The 26,563-nt window shown below is 36.3% G+C and overlaps 1 long non-coding RNA gene and 1 other non-coding gene across 3 annotated transcripts in view; both read left to right on the top strand.

Moving 5' to 3' along the window:
- The window catches only part of LOC143665548 (uncharacterized), an 84,399-nt gene extending 59,416 nt beyond the window's left edge, over positions 1-24,983 (top strand). For both annotated transcript variants that reach the window (XR_013167048.1, XR_013167049.1), the window contains exons 3-4: positions 24,161-24,329; positions 24,812-24,983. This is a non-coding gene — a long non-coding RNA (uncharacterized LOC143665548). The remainder of the gene's footprint in view (positions 1-24,160; positions 24,330-24,811) is intronic.
- On the top strand, positions 18,895-18,997 carry LOC143665875 (U6 spliceosomal RNA). The gene has a single exon (XR_013167270.1). It is a non-coding gene; the product is annotated as a U6 spliceosomal RNA (small nuclear RNA).
- Positions 24,984-26,563: the final 1,580 nt, after the last annotated feature.

Here is a 26,563-nt window from a genome sequence, read left to right as displayed (position 1 = left end):
ACAGATGGCATTTTCTTGAGCTCATAAAGTGAGACAAAATATATAGTGAGATCTGGCTCTGGCTCTTGACTTGCCACTTTTGAACTTTGAGCCCTTGGTCATTACATAACTTTTTAGCTCCAGTTTCTCATCTATGAAATGAGAGAATAATGCTATCTAGCTTACAGAGTTTGGAGGGGGGATATATGAGATAATACGGTAAGAGCTCATTATATGCTATTTTCCTTTGCCTCCCTTTTTCTTTGTCAGTATTGCTGGCTTTTTGCTGTGAACTCTCCTAGCACTTACTTGGAATAATGTAAAAGCCATTAATTTAAAAATTATTTCTTTAGCATAGTTATACTTGGCATTAGATGCCAAGTATGCAAAACTCAGAGATACAAAACTGAGTAAGATATGATTGACAGACAAAGATATTAGTACATTGAGCAGCATTGGCAAGTTATTGAATAAAAATTATCTATTAAAAATAATATTAAAAAATAATAAGACCATTATATACAGACAATACTGTAGTTTTTAGAGAGTCAGCGAGATCAATTAGGAATCTACAGAAGTCATCCTTATATAAAGAGATCAATAGTTAGTCTAGCAGAATGTATCACTGGAACAAGATAAATGGAATAATGTATAAGACATTAACAAGGAAGAAGCTTTACTTAAAAATGTTTTTTTAATAGACATTGTACATAAAGAATAATGTGATGTGAAGCTATTTTGAAGCCACTCAATTAGAAATATTATTTTTTAATTATGAAAACAAAGATGTACCAATGTTTAATCCGTCAAACTGTATGTGCTTCCAATTGGGTTAGATAAAAGAATTTCAGACATTCAAATAGAAAAATATACCATTAATTATGAAATTTATCTAATGGTTATCTAAATTATAGCAATAAGTATAAGTTTATGAAACACCTTGATCGCAATTTTTTAAAGATATGAAAGTTCTGTTAATGTTTATCAGAAGCAAGAAATCAATCTTGGGAAAAATGAGAATAAATTATGCAGGAAAACATCAAGTGGCAACTGTTACTACAAAGTAGGAAGGCTACATATGTTTCAGTTATTAGAGAACAATTTTGATGCTCCTGGCTTTTTACAGGATTATTAACTCAGTAATGGGACATAAAACTTGAAAATACGTGCAACTTAAAATTAATGTTATTGTTATGAGCTGTTAAAATGATAAAATTTTACTTTGACACTTGAATAAAGCATCTAACATGTAATTTGTTTAGTATATACTTTATTGGATATCAATTGCTTTAATACAAACTTTTATTGGAATGATGGTAATATAATGAATAAAGACATTTTCAACACCATACAAGTGAACTAATGAATTCTTTAGGGTGAAACATGAATGCCTTGGAAAAAAAGACTAGAACACATTTGAGAATACTCTCAGGTGGTTTTGAGTGATTTACCACAAAATAATGTTTCATCAAATATGTCACATAATAAAGCTGCTAATATTACTAAACACTGAACTAAGATATCTAAACGAAGGCTAAATATTTGTGATATGCAAAATATTGCATATTTATAATTGTGGATATATAAAGAGATGGTATTGGAAAAAAACGCTTCTAGAAAAATCATAGCTTTCCAAAAACAAAATCAACTCGAGGGTATATAAAACATATTAATTACTATATGGGAATTTGTTTTTAAGTAACAGGGTAATCATAATGGGCAAAATAGACTCAAGAAAAAAAGAAACTACTAATGTAAATTCATGGAGTCTCACGACCTTATTTAATAGGAACAAATGTTATGAGATTGAATTCCTGAGTATTACTCATCTGAAAGGAGAATATTGGACTTTATTTTTATGAGCTTATACAAATGTTTGAAGTGTAACTTCATCTGGAACGCTATTAGTTCCTTGAACATTTGCTACTTATAGTCACAAATAATTTGTCTATGAGTTTCCATTGCCATTTGGTAATAACCTAAAAGAAAATATCTTTCCCTGTGCAGTTAAGATATCACATTTGAGTCAGGTGTACCTAAACCCAGTCTGAGAATGGTGAAAGACATGGTAAAAGAAGTAAGATGTTACTGTCTTTTAACTTAGAAGAGAGAGTTCATAAAGAATTCTTAACAGAGTTGGGGTTGATAAATGCAGAATATATGTTGGGCTAAATGATTTCTTATTTCACTTCTAACTCCAGAATTTTATGGTTTCAAGCATCATAGAAACATCTGTTATCTTTTCTTGTGAAAACTGTAATTATTTGTATTAGATGGTAATGTTAGATAATCTAACAGAAGAACACCAAAATTTAATGACTGAATTCACTGAGTTTATTTCTTAGTCTTTCCAAAGTTCTGTATGATTGGCCCTGATTGGGAGGCCTTCCAAGTATTTTTTCAGGGATTAAGACTCTGCTCTATTCTAGATCCTCTAAGGTCTCTCCACTCAGGCAGTAGATGGAATGTGTTATATGGGAGGTTTTTATGGGTCAGGCTGAAAATGGGTCATGTCACATATACCAATGTCCCAAAGTCTTATTCCATGTCTAATTGCGATAGAGGCTGGGAAATATTGCTTAGCTCTTTGTCCTGGAAAGAATATGGGTCTATCAGTGTCTAGACAGTGTGTATCAAATGCTTTCGTTGGGATAGTCAGCATATTTAGAGACTATTGAGTTATGGCCATCAAGTAGGGCAATTACACTAAAGAAGCTCTATCACATTTCTCTTGGTCTCTACACTTGACTCCTCTCTTGAAGAATGCTTTTTAATTCTCCTTCAAAACCAGCAACTGGGAATAATATTTGAGAATTTCTCCTGGATCAAATTTCACACAATCTACCTGGTAGACAGTGGAGGGGAGCACCTGGATATGGAGGTCTTAGAGATGTATTGAAGTTATCAACAGAGAAATACCTTTCCCTTTGCATTCAGCATCTCCATATTCCCACATTGTATTACTTTGTCTCAGCCAAGACTCAGAACTTGTATCTTTCATATAAAAATCCACTCACTCTGAAGTATTAGTGAGAAATATAGACGTCATTTGATACTTTGTAGCAAAAAAAGGAAGGGCCTTTTACATGCCCCGGTTCATATTCCTAAAAGACATAACTGATGTGCCAAGTTCTTTTTCAGATATCATCCCATAGGTATTTTTCTCTCTCTCACCCTTCCCTCCTTCTCTCACTTCTTTATACCTTCACTCACTTCTTTCTCCTCAAATAACCCCTGGAAACTCAAAGTTGTTCTCCTTCTTTTATGAAGAGTTTCCTTTCCCTTTCTCTTAAATCTTCATGCCAGCTTATAACTAGACTTTCAGAACCCCAGCTTCTACCCTCAACTCTAAGAAAAGTATTTTTCCAATATAAACAGCTCTCTTCCAATAAAAGAAATCCTAATACTAACTCCTAAGATAATTGCTTCCCAATCTTCACACTGAGATTATATTTTTTAAAAAACTGAACATGGACTGAGAATGTTTTGGTGTACCATGAAGGACCAAAGAGCTATGGTGTCTAGGACTGGAAATAGCCTTAAATAAAAAATAAATTGTTGATCTGAATTAACCTGTCTACCACCACTTAGTTTTGAAACATGATTGTGGGACAGTAGAAGGCCCATGATAACACAGAGATGATCCCTTAGAAGATATCTATAGGTAAGGAGTGATTTTAACTTGGACTCCTAAATTTGTACTTCGGATGAAAATATTTTGAACTCAAGATGAGTGAAACAAAAGGTGACATAACACAGGTACTGAGCCTAAATTCAGTCCTTGCTTGCCAGGGCATGCCACAGCCTTCTGTAGTACAGGAACTCTCATTGCATTTGGTGTCATGTTGGATGTCCTGGATTTCTTTCAATTCTGCTAGCATAAAGTTAGCTGGCTGTTGACATTAAATAAAATTCATGAACTCCAGAGCATCTACAGAATTGCCTCATTCATCAGATGGAAGATGTCCCAGAGTAGTACTATCTCCTAGATATTTTGGATATAGCAGCCATTTCCCAAGGCATTAAATTTGATATCCAAACATTGAAAGAACAAAGTTCATGAATGAATATGCCTAAGCATAGACTGCTGAGTCTATGGCTTGTTTTTGGATGTTTCTTTAATTAGATATCCTAGTTCCATCTCTCGGAAATGCCTGGCCTACCAATAAAGGTGGAAGTTGGTAGAAAGAATCTTTGTTCTCTTATTGTATTTAAATATCTGAGAGTAATTGGGTACCACCAGAGTATCTGTAAATCCAGGTCATGCTAAAGTCCCAAGCATTGAAATTGTACCTGGAACAATGAGCTTAGATGGTGGCATGCCTATATGCTCCTTCAATGACATGATAGGCCATTAACAACGTATCGCTGGAGGTCTAATAACATCACAAGCAACTCTGTAGTTCTTTCCCTCATTTTCTCTTAACTCCAAGTACTTGATTACTGGTCTAGGTTACTTTCAATAGTAATAATCTCAGAACCTAGGAACTGCCTGTTTTTTCATTGGCTGCAAATGTCTCATCACCCTACTGGCTTCTACAAAAGAGCTGGAATTATTTTCAGGATTAGGGATGCACACTTTTAAAGGAGTAATTTGATAGAAACTTGTGATAGGAATTCATTTGCCCCTCTAGCCACTTGAACTGAAGTATTGGTGCAATTTGTAAGTATAGTAAGAACCGTAACTCAAGGATACACTAGAAACATGCTTCAAACTGTGGGCTAGAAGTCACTGCAAGACAGAGGGAAAAAGAAGCCATCCTTTGAACAAGAGAAGAGAAGTGAAAGATGGAAGGTATGAAACAGAATGGAGAATGCCAGAGGAAGGGATGAAGTTTCATTCCCTGCAGCAACATCAGAGAGAGTTCTCCATTTCTTCTTCTATAGCCTGGGGGAAGAGACACAGCTGCTGCCATGCTAATGACTTCCCAAAAGGCAGTGAAGAGAACACAGCCTAATGTAAGAGGGTATATGGGACCAGCAACAATAACGATGATTAACAATGTTCCACTGTGTTAGTTTCTAGCTGCTTCCTAGATTTAATTCATGGAGTGGAGTTCTAAATGTTGGGCAATAGAATGCAAAAGTTAAACATAGTATGAGGTGTCATTAGACCTCTCAAGAAAAGGAATTAAGGAAGATTGATTTGGGAAGTTGAACATAGTATGAGGTGTCAGACCTCTCAAGAAAAGGAATTAAGAAACATTGATTTGGGGAATGGTTTCATAGATTGAGGCCACCCAGAAATTTTCAGTGTTGAGAAGAAGATCATACACGTGATGTTTGGTATTTGGTTTTGTTGCATGTTTATGTTTTTGTGGGGTTTTTTTGTATGTTGTATGGCAAAGTCACATTTCATTGTTTTTCCATGTGAGTATCCCATTATTTCAGCACCATTAGTTGAATTTGTTTGCTTGTTTGTTGTATTTTGTTTGTTTTGCTTATTCGTTCATTTTTGGGGAAGTACATGGACCAGGAATCGAACCCAGGTCTTCCACATGGCAGGTGAAAATTCTACCACTGAATTATCCTTGCACCCCCTGCACTATATATATTAACAATAGCTATATGAACAAACATTGGTTATCTGAGAATTTGCTCTATATTTCAGGCATCCTCAAAATTCTTGGGAAAAAGTTTTCCGGCATATGTTATGGGATTTTTAATCTATGGATACCTGTATATTTTATATAGATTATGACTCTACATAAATAAAGAGAGGTCATTTAAAAAAATCTCCACATAAAATGTGTTCTCAACAGTCATGGGTTTTCTTGGCTGCTTTTCTCAACAAACCCAACTCTGCTATAGTCAGGGCAGAAAAAATGTTTTCAGGATTCCATGCTTCAAAAGAGTCATTTCAGATCACTCTGTTATTGACCAAGAAAGATCTGTAGGGCCGTAATGACCGGCAGTTCATACAATGAGAGACTTTTTTATTTGGAAGACAGGTCATTACCTCAAACATCACATCCACAACATCAGGCCCTGAAAAAATTTGAGGACAGGTCACTGCGTCCTTTTCAAGCCAGGAAATTGTTTAGTGAACTAATGTCTCTATCTGCCCCCTCTACATGTAGTCTTTAAAGGTTTTAATCATTACATGACTCAGTTGCTATTGGCTTCTGACTTGATTCTTCGTCTTACTCTAGCATTTAGTTTCTTACTCAGTCTGTCCTGGCCCTGTGTGAACTGAACACAAGCTGAAGTCCAGGTGAATGACGACTCAGAGCTGCTTGACATTATACTTATGTTTCATTTGTGAAAGAACCCAGTAAAATTGTTCTGAGGAAATGGAAGATCGACTATTTATCTTCTCTTTTCTCATATCTATCCTTTGCAAAGTTTTGAAGAGAGACGACCTGTTAAGTATCTCTCTGAAGAATTTTAAGTTTGTTGCTTTTTTCTTTACCTTCCCTCATTTCCTTATTTGCCTGAAGTTCTATTCATTGTTTGAAATACAGTTTAAAGGTCACCTCAGGGACTCCTTACACAGCTCACATTGGCATACATTTTCTCTCCTTTTGATTTCCAAGCTCATGACCATATCACTATCATGGCATTTATCTCACCTTACGATAATTATTTATGAAGAAGCCTATCTCTCCATGTCACTTGGTATGGAGCAGAGATGGTCTCATTCATCTTTGCCTTCTCCAGTGACTAGCCCACTTCAAAGTCCATAGTAGGTGCTTAGTAAGTATTTGTTATTAAATGAATGAATGCATGAATGAATGAAATGAATGGAATTCATTGTTTAAGATTACTAGATGAGGAAAAGATACCAAATGCCAACTTAAAGTCACAGACTATTTTAACAATTAGTTGCAAGAGGAGTGAACTTGGAATTTCTTTCCTGAGGTGCTTATTCTATGAGGCTCTTTTTTTCTTCTTGTAGACAGTGTCACTGAATAGAAAATTATGGCAAATCATGTAGCAGACTCATGCCATGATTACATTGGTGGAGGTTGTAACAGATAAATGATCAATCTCATTCAAATTTTGCTCTTGGAGACCGATGCTGAGGCTAAGAATTACATTCATTTATCTTCAAAGGAAACTGCAGTCTAAGAGTATTTAGTAAGGGAAGACCAAAGAGAAGTAAACAGAATTGCTTTAGAAATCTGAAAAACAAAAAAATATAGAGGTCCCAGCTATTGTGGAAATCAAGGATAAGTTCAAGTGCAGTAAATGGGGGAAGTCTGAAAAACCTGTACATGGAGAAAGTAGACCCCCAAGTCCCTTCTGTACTACCTGTCAGGGGACTGGATGGTTCTTTTCTGGGTTTCTCCATGGAGAAATTGAATAGCCCTGGGATCTCCCCAACAAAAATGTCAGCTTCATGTCCAGGTAATCTAGAAAGAAGCTAACCAGAAATACTTAGAGTTCCTTAACCTGAATTGTGAATGGTTAGTCAAAGCTCTTCAGATGTTTGAGGAGAGCACGTTGACATGAGAGATAGAGGAACTAAGAGCTTATTGAAATAGTACAAGAAGAAAAAAATGTTTTTTAAAATCAATAGATTTTATTCTCAGAGAAATAAGAGACAATATTGCAACAAAAAAATTTATTTTTCCAGAAAAATAAGATTTTTTTAAAAAGAATAATGTGGGACCCTCCACACCTTGCAAAAAAAAGTCCTCAGAAAATAGAATTCTAATAACAGAAATAAAAATTTCAAGAAAGTAGAACAATAATAACAATAACAACAGAGAAATGGAATATAAGAAAATGTAGGTAGCCCAACATCTGATTAATAGGAATTCCAAAAACAACTAGAAAAAAAATGGAAGGGAGAAAATGATCAAAGACATAATTTAAAGAAAATTTCCCAAAATAGAAGAACATGAGTCTATATTTAAAAGACCCATCCAGTGGCTATAATAATAAATGAAAAGTAAGAACAACAGGGCATAGTACTATGAAATTTCAGAATACTAGGAATGAAGAGAAAATCTTTGAACTTCTGGGAAGAATGCAACCAAGCAATGTGTTCAAGACCAAGAATCAAAATATCATTTGACTACATGAGTAATACATTTATCTAGAAGACAATGGAGAACAATACTCTCAAAATTATGAGGAAAACAATTTTAAATCTGTAAATCTAGACCAAGTCAAACTATTAATTAAGTGTAAGAAAAACTAATGTCCTTTTCAAAATTGAATTTCAAAAAATCTGGAGTGGGTCTGGTTAGGACTGAAGCTGATCTGGTTAGGGCTAAGGTAATAATCAGAATGCAAGGTAAAGGATGATATTGTCTGTATTTTAAAACTCCAATTTCTATGTGAGACCAAAGGAAGAGATGTTTACTTTGTCCAAAATATATATTTTTTGTAGTACACTATCTAATTTAACTTCTCTGCTCAGTGCATTAAACAACTTAATTATCTGGAACCTAGAATAGAGAATGAGATCTTGTTATGGGTCAATGTAATACTCTGATACACTCCTGAGTATTTTGGGCAGAAAATAAAAAAGTATTTGCAAAGACCCCTTGAAAGACCAGAGGGAAAAATGTGGAACTATTAAACTTCCCCACCAGAGGAATTCCTGATATTCTTTCAAGCATTCAGGACTCCCAATTTGATGTTATGCCCCCGATCTTCAGGTCTTCCCATTGCGATGGTGAAGCTAAGCCAACTTATGATTATGCCTAAGAGTCACCCCCAGAGAATCTCTTTTGTTGCTCAGATGTGGTCTCTGTCTTTAAGCCAACTCTGTAAATAAACTCACTACCCTCCACCCCTATGTGGGACATGACTTCCAGGGATGAGCCTGGCCTTGCCATCATGGGATTGAGAATGCCTTCTTGACCAAAAAGGGGGGAAAGAAATGGAACAAAACAAAGTTTCAGTGGCTAAGAGATCTCAAATAGAATTGAGAGGGTATTCTGGAGGTTACTCTTATACAAGATTCATCCAGATACTGCAGATTGCCACAGTAAGCCAAACCCCAATCAACAGTATTCCTGAAAACCCTGGGGAGTGCCCTAGGCTCTATCTAAGACTCTGTAAATGTTTCACTTAGTAAGTTTATTTTTTTCAGAACCTTAAGCCTCCAGATTGTTCCTATGCCAGATAAACCCTGAAACCCAGAGGTAACCATCTTTCCAAAAACATCAACCAACTTCATTCCTCTACCCCATAAGATCGACACCCCTTTCCAACATGAAAAAGCTAAAATGGTCATTGTCCAGATATCCCTGAAGATTAAGAGAATGATCAAATGAGAAGAAGGATGTATAACTGGGAAATTCAGATTTAACAAATGATTATGATTCATTATATAGATACTTCTTTTTCTAGTGTATCAGAATAGCCTTAAGGAAATATCTGAATTTATTGAACTGTATGTAATCCAGTAGACTTGATCTTTGATAATGATTGTATAACTATATAGCTTTTATGGTATGACCATGTGATTGTAAAAACCATGTGACTGACACTCCCTTTATCTAGTGTATGGGTGAATGAGTAATGAAATCGAGAAATGCATGAAAAACAAATAGGTCAGTAATGTAGGGGAAATACACCCCTACATAAACTATGGACAATAGTGCATTAGTATAGTGCTACTTTAATAATCTTTCATCACTTGTAATGAATGCAATGACTGTTAAAAAAAAAAAGAATTACAAAAAAGTGTTGTCATCAATTGTAACAAATGTTCCACACCAGTGCAAGTTGTTGTTGGTGAGGTGGTGTATGGGTATCCTGTATTTTATGCATGATTGTTCTGTAAACCCACAACTTCCCTAATGAAAAAAATTTTTAAACCACTGTAAGCATTGAACATTAAAAAAATATAGATACTTCTGTTCCATTATTTCTTAGGATGCTAGTAGTTGAGGCTCTCTGTCTAAACTAGGCAATGAATTGAAAAATAAAACATGAACACCAGGATCCAGGATGCTGAAAGTAAAGCCAATGGAAAGGAATTCCCTGATGGCAACTTTGCCTCTGTTATAGTCAGTCTGGAGTTGGAAGAGGAGAGTGGAAGCCCCTACGGGATGATCATCAGGTTAAAAATGACATAATCGGGTGCATTTTTTTTTTTTTTTGCCTGGGCAGGCACAGGGAAATGAACCCGTGATACATTTTGACTATCTAAAAACTAGCATTGAAATATATTTTAAAGATCTTTCTGTGAATTTGGAAAGAATTTTTGATGAAAGTGTAGAAAGATAAGCAGTTTTTAAAAAGAGAGATGTAATTAATAACTAAAAAAAATGAAAAAAGTGAAAAATAGAAAATAAAGCATACCAGAAAAAAGCCAATCAAATCATATTATCTGAATAAACAACAAATAGTATGTAAATTTCACAATATTCTTAACAATGACTACTGTTTTAGGAGATTAGGAAAATAGAAAATGAGGGTGGTGGTACAGTTGAACTACTGTATATATCCTTGTGTGCCATAGTATACATAATAGATACTGCAAAAATTAACATTATTAGCATATGATTTTAAAAAGTAAAATCAAGAAAATGTATGAATACTGAAAGTGGTGGCCATTGAGAAACAGGATGGGGAAAGTAGGAAGGGACATTTCTGGGTTACTATTTTTTTTTTCTTATAAGTCTTTTTGTACCATTTATCTTTTTCAATTATGGGCATACATTACTTTAACAAAAATAAAAATTAATTACATTTTAAAAATCTTAAAATTACAAATTATAATCATATATGTGCACAACCACATATTGAATAAATGGCCTTGTGTTAGTCTTGGTCCTCTAAGAAGCAGAAGCCAAAATGGGATTAAATAAAAAAAAATGTTATTAGGTGAAACACCCATGGGAAAAAATGGGGAGGTAATTGGGCAAAGGCTGGGAGAGCCATCAGACTGCAATGCAAGTCTGAGTTCGAGAGGAAGAGAAAAAAGAAGAAAGGATGGAAGGTTGGAAGGTAGGAAGGCAGGAAGGAAGAAACTGCGTGAATAGATTTGATGACTGTCACATGAGCAGAAGCAGAGGCAGTCAAAAGCCATGCACAATTCTTCACTTTTTTTTTTCTCTTAGTGGTGATGGAAGAGAATTCAAGTTGAGATGAAAGAGCTATCATATTAAAGCAATCCGGATCATGGAAACTCTATAGACAATAGCTGTCCTGAAAACTTCCTGATCCCACAGTGAACTTTGCATAAAGAAATAGACCTGCTTGAGATTTTTTTGTTGTTGTTGTCATAGCAGCATAATCTAGAGTCTCCTAACTAATGCAGTTGTTATTGTTATTATTATTTCTAAAGATGCTCTCATTTACAAGTAAGTGAATTTCATTTGATTTACAATAAGGAGTTGCAATTTGGGGCAATCATTAAATTTTATTTGTCTTATACCTATATTAAACCCAATACTAATTTTTACAGACTCAATCTTCAAAGATTAACCAAATCCAAACACTTTCACCATTTTTAAACCGTTTTAATGTCACACTTAAATTATTACCTTTACCTCTTCTCCCGTCTCCTGCTTTTTCCCTTTGCCTCCTCTAATTTATGCGCAACACAACAGCAAGGGATTCTTTCAGAGGATAAGTCAGATCAAGTCTTTTTTCTTTTCCAAACTTCCAAAGGCTTCCCTTTTTACTTAGAATAAAAAAGTACCCGAAAGCTACAATATATGCTGCATAGGATTGTTTGGTTTATTGCTTTATTTCCAGTATCTAGAATAGTGCCAGGCATCATTAACACTCAATAAGTATTTTTTAAGTGAAGAAATAAAGATTTCTACCCAGTTAGGGAAAATAGGTTTATTCCCATATTCATTATAAGTGAAGAGGGATATGCAATTATTTTAAAAATGTATGTCCTTGGGAGAGGAGAGGAAGATGGCGGCTTAGTAAGACGCGCGGATCTTAGTTTCTTCTCCAGGACACCTACTAGGGGAGTAGAAACGATACAGAAAGCGCCCAAAGCCACAACAGAGATAAAAAAAGACAGCGTATCCCATCCTGGAACGGCTGGCTGGCTGAGAGAAGCAGCTCGGGTGAGATCGCCGAGGCGCGCGGGCCTTACCGGGCGGGGTGGCAAGCGGCCGGAGTTACTCCCTTCCCCCTTCCCGGGCCGGCTGGGAGAATTGGAGAGGTGGTCCCCTGAAACCAAGGCGACTGGCGCCCACACCACGCGCAGCCCCCGGACCAACTGAGAGAATTGGATCGGAAACCCCCAGGCCGCGGAGAACGGTGACCCCGTGACTCCCGGGGAACGTGCACTCTCTCGGGCGGACCGCTGCCGCTGGCGCCCTCCCACCACGCTTGTTGCCCAGGGCCGACTAGGAAATTCGGACAGGCTCTTTCCCTGGCTGCGGCGACCCGCAACCCTCCCTGCGTTCGGACACCCTCCCTGTGTTCGGACCCCGGGCCGGCTCAAGCCGCTTCGGCTAGCGAACCCCCAGGACGGCGAGAGTTTTCCAAAGTTAAAGGTCCCACAGCACCTTTTACTGGTGGGACCCGCAGACAAACGTGTGCCACGAGCGCCACCTACTGGGCAGGATAAGAAAAACAGAACCCAGAGATTTCACAGAAAAATATTACAACCTTGCTGGGTCCAACACCAAGAGAAATCTGAATAAATGCCCAGACGCCAGCAGCAGAAGATAACTGTCCACGCTCAAAAGATTGAGAATATGGCTCAGTCAAAGGAACAAACCAATAGCTCAAATGAGACACAAGAGCTGAGACAACTAATGCTGAATATACGAACAGAAATGGAAAACCTCTTCAAAAATGAAATCGATAAATTGAGGGAGGACATGAAGAGGACATGGGCTGAACATAAAGAAGAAATAGAAAAACTGAAAAAACAAATCGCAGAACTTATGGAAGTGAAGGATAAAGTAGCAAACATAGAAAAAATAATGGATAGCTACAATGATAGATTTAAAGAGACAGAAGATAGAATTAGTGATTTGGAGGATGGAACATCTGAATTCCAAAAAGAAACAGAAACTATAGGGAAAAGAATGGAAAAATTTGAACAGGGTATCAGGGAACTCAAGGACAATATGAACCGCACAAATATACGTGTTGTGGGTGTCCCAGAAGGAGAAGAGAAGGGAAAAGGAGGGGAAAAACTAATGGAAGAAATTATCACTGAAAATTTCCCAACTCTTATGAAAGACCTAAAATTACAGATCCAAGAAGTGCAGCGCACCCCAAAGAGATTAGACCCAAATAGGCGTTCTCCAAGACACTTACTAGTTAGAATGTCAGAGGTCAAAGAGAAAGAGAAGATCTTGAAAGCAGCAAGAGAAAAACAATCCATTACATACAAGGGAAACCCAATAAGACTTTGTGTAGATTTCTCAGCAGAAACCATGGAAGCTAGAAGACAGTGGGATGATATATTTAAAATACTAAAAGAGAAAAACTGCCAACCAAGACTCCTATATCCAGCAAAATTATCCTTCAAAAATGAGGGAGAAATTAAAACATTCTCAGACAAAAAGTCACTGAAAGAATTTGTGACCAAGAGACCAGCTCTGCAAGAAATACTAAAGGGAGCACTAGAGTCAGATACAAAAAGACAGAAGAGAGAGATATGGAAAAGAGTGTAGAAAGAAGGAAAATCAGATATGATATATATAATACAAAAGGCAAAATGTTGGAGGAAAATATTATCCAAACAGTAATAACACTAAATGTCAATGGACTGAATTCCCCAATCAAAAGACATAGATTGGCAGAATGGATTAAAAAACAGGATCCTTCGATATGCTGTCTACAGGAAACACATCTTAGACCCAAAGATAAACATAGGTTGAAAGTGAAAGGTTGGGAAAAGATATTTCATGCAAATAACAACCAGAAAAGAGCAGGAGTGGCTATACTAATATCCAACAAATTAGACTTCAAATGTAAAACAGTTAAAAGAGACAAAGAAGGACACTATATACTAATAAAAGGAACAATTAAACAAGAAGACATAACAATCATAAATATTTACGCACCGAATCAGAATGCCCCAAAATACGTGTGGAATATACTGCAAACACTGAAAAGGGAAATAGACTCATATACCATAATAGTTGGAGACTTCAACTCACCACTCTCATCAAGGGACAGAACATCTAGACAGAGGATCAACAGAGAAATAGAGAATCTGAATATTACTATAAATGAACTAGACTTAATAGACATTTATAGGACATTACATCCCACAACAGCGGGATACACCTTTTTCTCAAGTGCTCATGGATCATTCTCAAAGATAGACCATATGCTGGGTCACAAAGCAAGTCTTAACAAATTTAAAAAGATTGAAATCTTACACAACACTTTCTCGGACCATAAAGGAATGATGTTGGAAATCAATAATAGGCAGAGTGCCAGAAAATTCACAAATACGTGGAGGCTCAACAACACACTCCTAAACAACGACTGGGTCAAAGAAGAAATTGCAAGAGAAATTAGCAAATACCTCGAGGCGAATGAAAATGAAAACACAACATATCAAAACTTATGGGACGCAGCAAAGGCAGTGCTAAGAGGGAAATTTATTGCTCTAAATGCCTATATCAGAAAAGAAGAAAAGGCAAAAATTCAGGAATTAACTATCCATTTGGAAGAACTGGAGAAAGAACAGCAAGCTAACCCCAAAGCAAGCAAAAGGAAAGAAATAACAAAGATTAGAGCACAAATAAATGAAATTGAAAACATGGAAACAATAGAGAAAATCAATAAGGCCAGAAGTTGGTTCTATGAGAAAATCAATAAGATTGATGGGCCCTTAGCAAGATTGACAAAAAGAAGAAGAGAGAGGATGCAAATAAATAAGATCAGAAATGGAAGAGGAGACATAACTACTGACCTCACAGAAATAAAGGAGGTAATAACAGGATACTATGAACAACTTTACGCTAATAAATACAACAATTTAGAGGAAATGGACGGGTTCCTGGAAAGACATGAACAACCAACTTTGACTCAAGAAGACATAGATGACCTCAACAAACCAATCACAAGTAAAGAAATTGAAGAAGTCATTCAAAAGCTTCCTAAAAAGAAAAGTCCAGGACCAGATGGCTTCACATGTGAATTCTACCAAACGTTCCAGAAAGAATTAGTACCAATTCTCTTCAAACTCTTCAAAAAAATCGAAGTGGAGGGAAAACTACCTAATTCATTCTATGAAGCCAACATCACCCTCATACCAAAACCAGGCAAAGATATTACAAAAAAAGAAAACTACAGACCAATCTCTCTAATGAATACAGATGCAAAAATCCTCAATAAAATTCTAGCAAATCGTATCCAACAACACATTAAAAGAATTATACATCATGACCAAGTAGGATTCATCCCAGGTATGCAAGGATGGTTCAACATAAGAAAATCAATTAATGTAATACACCATATCAACAAATCAAAGCAGAAAAATCACATGATCATCTCAATTGATGCAGAGAAGGCATTTGACAAGATTCAACATCCTTTCCTGTTGAAAACACTTCAAAAGATAGGAATACAAGGGAACTTCCTTAAAATGATAGAGGGAATATATGAAAAACCCACAGCTAATATCATCCTCAATGGGGAAAAATTGAAAACTTTCCCCCTAAGATCAGGAACAAGACAAGGATGTCCACTATCACCACTATTATTCAACATTGTGTTGGAGGTTCTAGCCAGAGCAATTAGACAAGAAAAAGAAATACAAGGCATCAAAATTGGAAAGGAAGAAGTGAAACTATCACTGTTTGCAGACGATATGATACTATACGTCGAAAACCCGGAAAAATCCACAACAAAACTACTAGAGCTAATAAATGAGTACAGCAAAGTAGCAGGTTACAAGATCAACATTCAAAAATCTGTAGCTTTTCTATACACTAGTAATGAACAAGCTGAGGGGGAAATCAAGAAACGAATCCCATTTACAATTGCAACTAAAAGAATAAAATACCTAGGAATAAATTTAACTAAAGAGACAAAAAACCTATATAAAGAAAACTACAAAAAACTGCTAAAAGAAATCACAGAAGACCTAAATAGATGGAAGGGCATACCGTGTTCATGGATTGGAAGACTAAATATAGTTAAGATGTCAATCCTACCTAAATTGATTTACAGATTCAATGCAATACCAATCAAAATCCCAACAACTTATTTTTCAGAAATAGAAAAACCAATAAGCAAATTTATCTGGAAGGGCAGGGTGCCCCGAATTGCTAAAAACATCTTGAGGAAAAAAAACGAAGCTGGAGGTCTCGCGCTGCCTGACTTTAAGGCATATTATGAAGCCACAGTGGTCAAAACAGCATGGTATTGGCATAAAGATAGATATATCGACCAATGGAATCGAATAGAGTGCTCAGATATAGACCCTCTCATCTATGGACATTTGATCTTTGATAAGGCAGTCAAGCCAACTCACCTGGGACAGAGCAGTCTCTTCAATAAATGGTGCCTAGAGAACTGGATATCCATATGCAAAAGAATGAAACAAGACCCATCTCTCACACCCTATACAAAAGTTAACTCAAAATGGATCAAAGATCTAAACATTAGGTCTAAGACCATAAAACAGTTAGAGGAAAATGTTGGGAGATATCTTATGGATCTTACAATTGGAGGCGGTTTTATGGACCTTAAACCTAAAGCAAGAGCACTGAAGAAGGAAATAAATAAATGGGAACTCCTCAAAATTAAACACTTTTGTGCATCAAAGAACTTCATCAAGAAAGTAGAAAGACAGCCTTCACAATGGGAGACAATATTTGGAAATGATATATCAGATAAAGGTCTAGTATCCAGAATTTATAAAGAGATTATTCAACTCAACAACAAAAAGACAGCCAACCCAATTACAAAATGGGAAAAAGACTTGAACAGACACCTCTCAGAAGAGGAAATACGGATGGCCAAGAGGCACATGAAGAGATGCTCAATGTCCCTGGCCATTAGAGAAATGCAAATCAAAACCACAATGAGATATCATCTCACACCCACCAGAATGGCCATTATCAACAAAACAGAAAATGACAAGTGCTGGAGAGGATGCGGAGAAAGAGGCACACTTATCCACTGTTGGTGGGAATGTCAAAGGGTGCAACCACTGTGGAAGGCAGTTTGGCGGTTCCTCAAAAAGCTGAATATAGAATTGCCATACGACCCAGCAATACCATTGCTAGGTATCTACTCAAAGGACTTAAGGGCAAAGACACAAACGGACATTTGCACACCAATGTTTATAGCAGCATTATTTACAATTGCAAAGAGATGGAAACAGCCAAAATCTCCATCAACAGAAGAGTGGCTAAACAAACTGTGGTATATACATACGATGGAATATTATGCAGCTTTAAGACAAGATAAACTTATGAACCATGTAATAACATGGATGGACCTAGAGAATATTATGCTGAGTGAATCCAGCCAAAAACTAAAGGACAAATACTGTATGGTCCCACTGATGTGAACGGACATTCGAGAATAAACTTGAAATATGTCATTGGTAACAGAGTTCAGCAGGAGTTAGAAACAGGGTAAGACAATGGGTAATTGAAGCTGAAGGGATACAGACTGTGCAACAGGACTAGATACAAAAACTCAAAAATGGACAGCACAATAATACCTAATTGTAAATTAATCATGTTAAAACACTGAATGAAGCTGCATCTGAGCTATAGGTTTTTGTTTTGTTTTGTTTTGTTTTGATTTTACTATTATTACTTTTATTTTTTTCTCTATATTAACATTCTATATCTTTTTCGGTTATGTTGCTAGTTCTTCTAAACCAATGCAAATGTACTAAGAAATGATGATCATGCATCTAGGTGATGATGTTAAGAATTAATGATTGCATGTGTAGAATGGTATGATCTCTAAATGTTGGGTTAATTTCTTTTTTTCCGTTAATTAAAAAAAAAAAAAAGAGAAGGGATAATTGGAGATGAAGGGATACAGACTGTACAACGGGACTGGATATAAAAACTCAGAAATGGACAGCACAATACTACCCAATTGTAATGCAATTATGTTAAAACACTGAATGAAGCTGCATGTGAGGTATAGGTTTTTTGTTTTTGTTTTTTTTGTTTTTTTTTCTTTCTATTATTGTTTTAATTCTTATTCTGTTGTCTTTATTTCTTTTTCTAAATCGATGTAAATGTACTAAGAAATGATGAATATGCAACTATGTGATGTTATTAAGAATTACTGATTGTACATGTAGATTGGAATGATTTCTAATTGTTTTGTTAATTCTTTTTTTAATTAATAAAAAAAAAAAGATCGTAAAAAAAAAAAAAAAAAAATGTATGTCCTTGGTTGTTTAAGGTAAGAAAAAAGGACAATTTGAAAACATATGCCATTAAGAGTGCAGATTAAGTGTTATAATTAATTATCCTTGGAGAACCTCATAATGGGTTTTATATCCTTTTTTGATCTCCAAGTAATGAGAAGAATTTTATTATTATTTTCTGATGCATAATTTGTCACATAAAACTCTTCTAATGAGAAGAATTTTGCAATTTTATTTAAAGCTGTAATCAGTCATTCTGCTGAAATGTTAAATATATCACTGTTCCTGGCAATATAAATTAAAGGAGATAAGGAAGAGGCTTTTTAATGGGATGTAGGTGAATTTTGGCAGGAGTGTACTTGCAAATTGAAAATTCTTTTTCTTTTCTGTTTATATTTAACTAAGTAGAAGTAGAGATAAAAATTTCTTTTGGGCATAAAAATTTTCCATTAGACATTTCTTACTGTAATTAGAAACAAATGTCCTGTTATCCTTGATATGATAAGAAAGTCAATCTATGAAATAGCAAACTTATAAATATTAAAGAAATAAAAGTTGCTTAATGGCATTAACATAAAAATTCTTAATTTCGGATCCTGAACTTAATATAGCTCCTCATTTCTTAGTTTCTAAGATATGTTAGGACATTAAAAATAGATGACTGCTTGCTTTTGTGGCGCATACACTAAAATTGGAATGATACAGAGAAGATTAGCATGGTCCCTGTGCAAGAATGACACACAAATTCATGAAGTGTTCCATATTTTTAGAGGATGTGATAAAATAGGAACACTTCTTCAGTGCTGATGAGAATGTAAAATGGTAGATGTGCTTTGGAGGTCAGTTTGGTAGTTCCTCAGGAAGCTAAGTACAGACTTGCCTTACGTTCTGGCCATCCTACTACTCAAGATATGCCCAGATTTGAAAGCAGGGACGCAAACAGATATTTGCATCCAATGTTCATAGTGACATTATTCCCGATTGCCAAAAGGTGGAAACAACCCAAGTGTCTGTCAACAGAAGAATGAACAAAAAAATGTGGTATATACAGATGGAATATTAATTCAGCAGTAAGAAGGAATGAAGTCCTGAAGCGTGTGACAAAATGGAAGAAACTTGTGGATAATACATTAAGTGAAATCAGTCAGACACAAAAGGACAAATATTGTTTGATCTCTGATATGAACTAATTATAATGTGTAAACTCATAGACATAAAAATATAGACTAAAGGTGACTAGCATATAGAATGAGGCTAAAGAATGGGGACCCATGACTTAATGCATGCAGAATGTTTAAGTTGAACTTGAACATTTGAAAATAGATAGAGGTGATGGTAGCACGTTATCATGAGAATAATTCATAAAATCGAACGGTGTGTGAATGTAGTGGAAAGGGGGAAGTTTACAGTCATGTATGCCAACAGAAGGGAAGTTGGAGTTTATGACATGGAAATGTATAACACAGTGAATCTTGTGGTGTACTATGGCTGTGATGAACTGTACAAATATGAAAAAATATTTAAAAAGTTCTTTCATGAACTAGAACAAATGTACAACACTATTACAAGAAGTTAATAATAGAGGGGTAGATAGGGGAAATGTACTTATTGCAAACTATGGACTAGAGTTGACAATAATATTTCAATATTCTTTCATCAACAGTAACAAATGTACCACATCAATACTATGGGGCAACAATTGGGGGGAGTAAGGGTATGGGAGGATTTAGATTTTATCTTTTATTCTTATTTTTCTTCTGTAGTAATGAAAATCTTCCAAAATTGATCATGGGGATGTTTGCACAGCTATGTGATGATACTGTGAGCCACTGATTGTTTACTTTGAACAGTTTGTATGATATGTGCATACATCGCAATAAAATTGCAAAAAATGAAGTAAGATGTATAGGTAACTAGTTTTTTGGCTACCTTGGTTTCCTTGCAGAATTAGAGTCAGTTGAAAGTCACCTGTATGTTTATACACTCATTAGGCATTTAACAGATACTTACAATTAACTTTTATAATTGGGGGTAGAAGGAAGGAAGAGAACTCTGCGTATTGCATCTTGGATGAAATAATGTGAATCTATGCTAAAAATCATTTAATAAGTTTCCATTTACATTAAATAAATTTATTTTCACTAATTACCTACATGGTATTACTAAAGTTTGGGTTCTATATAACATTTTTTGTGCAATATTATTGAAATATGTTTTACAAAAAATATTATTAAATAAAAAAGTGCAAAAACTGATTTCCAAATAAATCCTAGTCTATTTAAGGCTATTTGGAAAGTTATGGTTTATTGGTGTTCTGAGTAGACTGTCCATCACTGACTTATTTTTTGTCCTATATTTATGCATTATTTCCTAGGTATTAAGAAACTACATCTAGTTCTGTAATGCCATCTATTTTTCCCTGGAAATAACAGAACCACAAGAAACAACTGCATGAATGCATTCAGGTACAAATGTCAAAAACAGCAATAAAAGCCTTTTAAATCCATGCAGTTGGCACCCGGAGACAATCCATTACTGTTTGGTTCACATAAAAAAGTCAGTTAACATGGGGTAATCATTTCAAAAAAGGCACAAACAAATATTAAGCTTTTTATTTTAACTTAAAACATATGCACATCCATTCATAACTTTCCTTGAGTGTGTCTGCTGGTAGGATTTCCATGTCTTTCTGTCCTAAAAAAATATCAATATGGAATGACAATACTCAAATTGCTTCATTTCTAATTTCTAGTTTCTGTTTCCTTAAAGTGAAATAGGACTTAATGACACTTACTGGATGCAGACCCTTCAGACTTTTAAGAATCTTCCCTCAATTTTTTACAATTGCTTTGCCCATTCTAATTTGGCAGCAATATTTTAAAAATGACTCAACTTTGAGTCTTTACAGAACATTAAGTTTAGCTTTTATAGGCCCAACATTTTTTTAACATTCATATTTCCTTGATTTTTAATTTTACTAAATCACATTCTAACATTTATTTATCACTTAATAAAAAATAACCTTTTATTAAATAATTACGAGAATTGCAACTGGCATAAATAGGTTGGGAAATACAAATCTGACTCTTAGGATGCTTACAATTCATCTCAGGGAACCAGAATAGGAGGAGGAGCTAGAAAGGAGCCCTGTTGGTTCAACGTCCATCGAGCTATGGGCCTTAGCCACTGGGAATGAGGAGTGTCAGGTAAATGAATGTCAGTGAAATGAGCTACCACTGTGATGGATTTTATGGAATACTATTGACTTCATACTCAATACTCTTGAAACTTAGAATTACATTCATATATTTAATTAACATTAAACAAAATTATTCTAGTTAATGGTAGATGAAATCAGATACCATGGTTCTCAATTCTGTATTTTGCTTAGGCACCTTGCTTTAGCTTTTTGTCTGTGTCCGCACCTTTGCATGCTTTCCTAATGCCCACCTGTCACCTCCTCAGTTTGCTCTATTTTCTCTCATCCCGGATTATGATGGCTCTAGCTGCAGTGTAGTGAGTGACCAGTTTATCTATAGGGCTATCACTTTATCCTAAATCCTGTGGCTCCCACAGAGTTCATCTTCCTTCTGACCTTTAATATGAACCTGATCACCTTCTCCCCTGCCACTATGCCTCACTGATAAAAGGAGGCCCGGGCACTCAGCTGAACATGTGGTGATTTTTCACATCTTTTCTCCACGAGACTAGCCTTTTCTACCCCTCTTGTTTGAACCTTGTATGTGTGCATGTTGTGTGTTTTAATGTTTCCAAACATCTAGATCTCGGCTTTCCCTGGTAGTATCTGGTTTGGTTTTCCCATCTGTTATCCTTTGCTGACTTAAATCAGACTACTGCCACAATAAGGGCTGGCTTCCCGGGTGTGTGATTTCTGCAGTCACACAGGACCCCATGTATAGAAGGATCTGACACTTGTTTAATGCTTTGCTGTTTCTGTCTTAAAATTTTTAATAATTTTGAACAAGAGCCCTGTATTGTTATTTGCATTGGGCCCCATTTATGCAGCTAGTCCTGGCCTCAGTGTGGCCTTGTGAACTGGCCCTGGGTGCCAACTCCTTGACTATCCATCCCTCTAGCCAGGCTATCTCTGCTCTCCTTTTCAGAGATTCAAGAAAAGCCTATTCAAAACTCATAGAGTCAGAATCTAGAATATAAGTTACCAGGGAATATGGAGATAAGGCTTAAAATATACAATTTCTATTCGGGATGATGGAAAAGTTTTGTTAATGGATGGTGGTGATGGTAGCCCAACATTATGAACATAATTAATGGCACTGAAATATTTAATTGAATATGGTTAAAAGAGGAATTTTTAGGTGTGAACAATAGAATAAAAATTTTTAAAAATCCGTGGAAATGTACACCACAACGGTGAACCGAAAGTTAAACTGTGAGCTATAGTTAATAGTACAATTATAAAAATGTGCTTTCATCAATTGTAACCAGTTTACCACACCAATGCAAGTCAAATGCAAGGTGTTAATAATAAGATAGTATATGGGATTCCTGCATTTTATGCATGATTGTTTTGTGAACCCACAACTTCTCTAATTTAAAAAAAAATGTTATGTGCACAACACTGACAGCCCCACTGAGCCTTTCCTCTTAAGGAAATTTCTTTGCTTCATTCTTTACAGTTTTGGTTTAGCTGTCCATAATCTGCTATTCTTTTTCTTTTCTCTCTTTTATTTTTTTTAGTTTGGCATATCAATCTTTAGCAAACAAAGAACATTTTAAAATAACTCAAGGTAAACACATGATTTTTTTTTCTAAGGGGCTTTCATCTGTGAAAACAAAACAAAACAAAGCCTATGGCCTTGTCATCAGAAGGGATTATAGGCCCTTTTGCGTTTTCTCTCTCCTATTCCAGCTCACACTGGACTGGGTAATTTTCAGCCTTCAGACAAGTCCTCTTTTTCCAGTCTCTTTTCCCTATTAGCTTCCGCAGCAGAAGTGACTCACAATTTCTTGTTTGTTTGCTGGTTACCATGTTACAGTCCACTTAACTAAGGATACTGAATCAGCAAAGATACAGGGCAGTCTAGCTCAGCCTCTGGTTAAGATGCTGAATCTCTATATTACTGACTCCATACTTCGCTTACTAGTAAACAAGATTGTTTTTTTCAGGAGAGATGGCCAGGTTTCTTAGGACATAAAAGTAAGAGTTGTGATATTTAGCTGTTAGAGGAGACAGGTTGTGCTGAATAAACTCTAGCAAAATTTCTGAGTCTGTACAGTAGAAAGACAGGATACTTAGTCTCCATAAGCCTGTGAGTGCTCAGTTTTGGGCTTTGGAAGATGAATGCAGAGAAGGCACTCTAGGGAAATGTATTGTTTATTGCTAACAAAGACTTTTGCCCCAATCCTCTAAGTGAAACCTCTACCTTTGATGGGCTGTGCTGGACCAGAGTAAAAGCCACAAGGCCAACTTTTGTGATTCTGGCCTAAGGCTTTCCCTAGTAATCTGTTGTAGTTTGCCAGTGCTGCCGTAACAACAGGAATTTATTGCACAGTTTTGGAGGCTGGAAGTTCAAAATCAAGGTGTCAGCAAGACCATGCTTTCTTTGAAGCCCATAGCATTCTGGTGGCAGCTTGGAGGCAATCCATAACTTGATTTCAACCCCCTGTTTACTGTCTGCTTCTGTCTACTCTGTCTCTTAGCCCTCATTATGTCCAGATTTCCTCTGCTTATAAGGACTTTAGTCATTGGATTAAGGTTCACCTGATTCAGTTTGGCTCACCTTAACTAATAAGAAGAGTAAAGATCTTATTTACAAATGAGTTCACATCCACAGGATTGGGAGTTAGGGCTTTCATATGTCTTTGTGGGGGACGTGATTTAACATATAGCATAATCTTAAATTTACTTGTTTTGTTTTTGTTCTGTTTTGTTTTGTTTTACCTACAAAGAATTTAGGGCCTCATTACCTTGCCACTCACATGCCACACCATTGGCACTTACAGAGGGAAAAAAGTCTTCAAGGTAATAGAGAACTGAAGGAAGACAAAGCAATCAAAAGACAGCGACGTAGCAACAAAGATTCAAGATCAAAACCATCAGAAAAATAAAAATAATTTTGTAAGTAATTCAAGATTGATGAACCAATAACAAAGGTTTCTTCAGGAAATCTTCTGGAATTTCTAATATCCTAGGGTACAGTAAGAACTTTTACAATGTTGACAAGCATATGTACCAGCCAGACATCTTACTAGATAATAAAATAGAGTCCCCGGTAGGTTCATAATGAACTGATTTGTGCTTTTGAATGTAGGGTAAAAATACAATTACCCCCAAATGAAAAGTTTTGTGCTAGTTGTTACAGAGCCATTAGTAATAGCATCCCCTTTCATTCTTCAGTCTGGATCCTAAGAATGCAATATCTAATTAATTAGATTGATAGGTTAGTAATAAAGTTTCCTTAGTCATGGGTTTTGAATTCGTTCACCCTGCCTTGGGTACCAGGCAGTCTATCAGCAATCCACAGACTGTATGTTGAGAAGCAATGGTCTAAAGCACAGACAGCAAATATGTAAACTTAGTTCATTCTCTTTGCTTTCCAGGATAGTGGCGGACATTGCTAATTGCCTGAATTACTCTTTCTCAGTAAACCTGGATACTTTTCGGAATCCTTCCCAACAGAGCTCTCTAAGCAGTTCATATTAGTGTATGAGTTAAAAACTATTCACCATCCCTGGTCTAGGTTAACAGAAGCTGTGGGTCAGTCACGGCTACTTTCTCATCAGCCCACACACAATCCTGGCTCTTGATAACTGATGGATAGTAAGAAGAGGTTGGGAAGAACTACCCCAAGAAAAATTATATCCAAAAAAAAAAGTTTTTCCTGAAGGTCAAGAATAGCTAGCTCAAACAATCTTCCTTTGCCCTCTTTCTCCTTTTGACTAGTCAAAGCAAAGGAAAGGAGGGGAAGGAAGGAAGGAGGATAGCCCCTTTCCAATTAGGAGGAGCCCTGAGGCCATCTGCTTAACTATAATTCTTAGAGAAAATCTGTGTGAAGAAAAGCCACATGTATTCAAGTGACTTTAAATAAAGCTCTCAGAGGAAAGGGTCAGAAGTGTGCCTTGGGGCAGGAAAGAGGACAGAAATAAGACAGTTAGGGCCCCAAAGTCAGTTGCTTTAGGCTGTGACACTAAAAAAGTTGAGAAAGTACTGCTTTAAACGTTATACTTGCAACACGAAAATTCCAGGCCCCAGCATTGTGACTATGCCTGTTTGAAAGTATTATGTACGCTAGAAAAGCCATATTTCAATTCTGATCCAATCTTATGGACACAGATGTTTCTTTTAATCCTAATTCAATACTGTAGGTTGGAAACTTTCAATTAGATTACCTCCACACAGCTGTGACACACCCAATTGTGGGTGTGATCTTTGATTAGGTAGAGATGTGACTCCACCCATCCCATGTGTGTCTTGATTAGTTTACTGGAATCCTTTAAAAGAGGAAACATTTTGGAGACACCTCAGAAGTGACAGAAATAACAAAAGCCTCGGAGCTGACAGAAACTTCACAGCAGAGCTGACACAGATGTGGACATATGGAGAAAGAGACACGAATGTTTGGAGGAGCTGGGAACCCCACAGACATTGCATGAGATGTTGAACAAGCCAGAACCTGGAGAAAGCCAAGGAAGCCAGGAGATGAAAAACAGCCCTGGAGAAACAAAGTGAGGAACCCCCTCAGGGACAGAAGCTGAAAGCAATGGAGCCCAGGAGTGAGGAACCAGCAGATGTCAGCCACGTGACTTCCCAGCTGACAGAGGTGTTCCCGACCCATCAGTCTTTCTTGAGTGATGGTAACCTCTTGGTGGTACCTTAATTTGGGCACTTTCACTTCCTTAGAATTGTAAACTTGTAACTTATTAAATTCCCCTTTATAAAAGCCATTCCAGTTCTGGTATATCACATTCTGGTAGCTTACTAACACAGTGGCCAAGTTTTGTTTGTCAGTATTTGTCTTTTTTTGGATGTGAAGTGAATAAACACCTTGAGTTCCCTCAAGCGTGCAGTCAATAGTAGTCTGATTTTGTCCTTCTCCAACTCATATGGACTTAACATTCAAGCCATTCCACTCAAGGGATATTACAGAGTGTTGGAAATGTCCTGACATCACCACAGCTCCCTTGCATCCTCTAGAGATGGAACATAACTCCTTCAGGTCTGGTGTTTCTGCCCAGAAACATTTGACATAGCTTGGGCAGTATTTAACTGAGATGACACATGGCTATTCTGGAAACTACCTTTGTGGTAGACTGGGAGTTAGTTCCTGAGAATAATCTGATACAAAGACCTTT

This window comes from Tamandua tetradactyla, chromosome 21, assembly GCF_023851605.1.
Source record: "Tamandua tetradactyla isolate mTamTet1 chromosome 21, mTamTet1.pri, whole genome shotgun sequence".
NCBI lineage: Eukaryota > Metazoa > Chordata > Mammalia > Pilosa > Myrmecophagidae > Tamandua > Tamandua tetradactyla.
Note: the sequence above shows the minus strand (reverse complement) of the source record. Positions and strands in the feature narration are given on the sequence as shown.